This window comes from Stegastes partitus, unplaced genomic scaffold, assembly GCF_000690725.1.
Source record: "Stegastes partitus isolate 25-593 unplaced genomic scaffold, Stegastes_partitus-1.0.2 Scaffold798, whole genome shotgun sequence".
In the NCBI taxonomy this organism is placed as follows: Eukaryota; Metazoa; Chordata; class Actinopteri; family Pomacentridae; genus Stegastes; species Stegastes partitus.
The window spans coordinates 163,082-165,123 of NW_007578529.1; the positions used below are offsets into that span (position 1 = coordinate 163,082).

A 2,042-nucleotide genomic window follows, 5' to 3' on the forward strand; every position below is an offset into this window, starting at 1 on the left:
TTTAAGATCGACTTGATCGGCCTGATCAATCAGAACTTGAAAGTCTGTTCAGAGATCATTGATGCTTCTTCCCTCTGGGCTAAAGATGAGATGAAACATCTCAGCTTTGTTATCAGTGAACAGTCACAAGCATTAGAGCACATGGTATAAGTAAACTCCATTAAGCACCCATTAATGCTAAACATTATATATGAGTGTGGGAGGAACATGTGCTGCCATTTTATCTGGGATGCCTTAATTACTTCAGAAAGACGAAGCCAAACTGCAACTATAGCAAAGCTTGAAGGGTTTTGTTAAAAGAGAAGGTAAAGCAAACACAGACTGTTTATAAAGACGAGTGAATGGTCTGTGATCGTCACCTCTAGGTTTCATGAAGAGCAGTTATGAAGCTCAGTTTGGTGGCTAAAGAACAAACCCCTGCCAGGTTGTAAACATGTTTATTTCTGCTGTAAAGCTGGACGTTTTAACATGGGGGTCTTTGGGGATTGACTCATTCTGAAACCAGCCTCATGTTGACATTAGAGGAACTGCAGTTTTTCATCACTTGTTGCCAGTTGGATGCAAACCAGTGATAAACATGCACCTGTCCAAGTGTTGCTGGCAATAAAATGAGTGCATGTATTTGTCAAAAAGTCTCATTTCTCAGATTCAGCATTTGATTTGCTACCTTTACACCATTTTCCATTGATTTTTAAAACATTGTAATCTGGTTACACATGTTCCAGACTTTGTGGGAAACCGTAGTGAGACATAAATGCAAATACAGAGAATCTCATTGTTAAAGTGAAAATATGGAACTTTTAAAAGCAGATATAACACATCCCTCTCTTGAAAATGGAAATTTGAGGTAATCAGCAGTAATTAATATACTAATACATAATAATCAGCTGTAATTAATATATAAATACATAATAATTAGCTGTAATTAATATATGTAGAACCACTTCTAAGTTCAAGAAATTCAGGAGTTTTGGTGCTTCAGCTTTTTTATTTATTTATTTTTTGACATGTTTTTCCTTTAATTTAAAAAAAAGAAAACTGAAAAAAAATAGTAAAAAGCTACCAAAGCAGCCTAATATAGGGACCTACGTCTTTAATGTTTGCTTAATTCATCTCATTATTTGGAAGAGGAATGTGTTATTTCTTCTGTAAACGGGTGCACAGCCCATAATAAAAACAGGGAAGTTTAAGAAGAGGTTATATAAAAGCATTAATAGGCTCACCCAGGGGCGACCCTGCAAATCTGCTTTGACAGAGTCCTTTAAAAAAGAGGATCGTGCTTTTGGGCAGCAGAAGCTGCTCTTTAATCTCATGGGTGCTGCTGCTGCAGCTGTAGCTGACCTGAGACTGCGGGAGCGCGGACGCATGTGGGGGGAACATCGGCCGCCGTCGTCATCCGTGATGCTCTCGGTGCTGCCAAAGTGCTTGGATAAGAAGTGGAGCTCATCCATGGTGGGCTGGAAGGGCAGCTGGTGCAGGCGCTCCTGAGACGAGCTGGAGGACTGAGGGGAGGGAAGAGGAAGAGGAGGGAGGGGAGACCAGAGCAGAGGGTGGAGGAGGAAGAGGAAGCCGGCGAGGACGGGGAGAGAATTAGGAGGATGAGGGCGTGGAGGGGGAGCAGGGGGGAGAGTTGGCAGATGAGGGAAGGAAACAAGAATAGTTGTGAGCAGAGTAAGAGTTGGAAGGATCAAAGAGAGAAAGTGCCAGAAAATTAATGGAAACAAAACTGCAGCAAATGACGTGAAGCAACTGAAGCAGAACCAGTGAAGCACATCGTGCTCTGAAAGCTGAATTATTTCAGAGTCCTGTGCAGCTACAGATGTCAGTCCAGCTTGACCCAGACGTCATGATGACAAACAGAAAAATCAAACATTGATGAAGTTGTCCAATAAGCTTCAGGGCCAAACCTGTAAATCTGTCTATCATGTGAAATTTATCTCACAGCTTCATTTGCCTTCATCAGAGCACTGAGACTGAACCCTGGTTACTTTTCTAACTGGAGGATCAATCAGTGATCAATCAGGCGACAGACTCATTAAAGA

General features: G+C 41.6%; 1 protein-coding gene across 1 annotated transcript in view; it reads right to left on the reverse strand.

The window, feature by feature from the left end:
- The window catches only part of mast1b (microtubule associated serine/threonine kinase 1b), a 36,025-nt gene that overhangs the window by 17,278 nt on the left and 16,705 nt on the right, over positions 1-2,042 (reverse strand). The gene's annotated exons all lie outside the window — the stretch shown is intronic.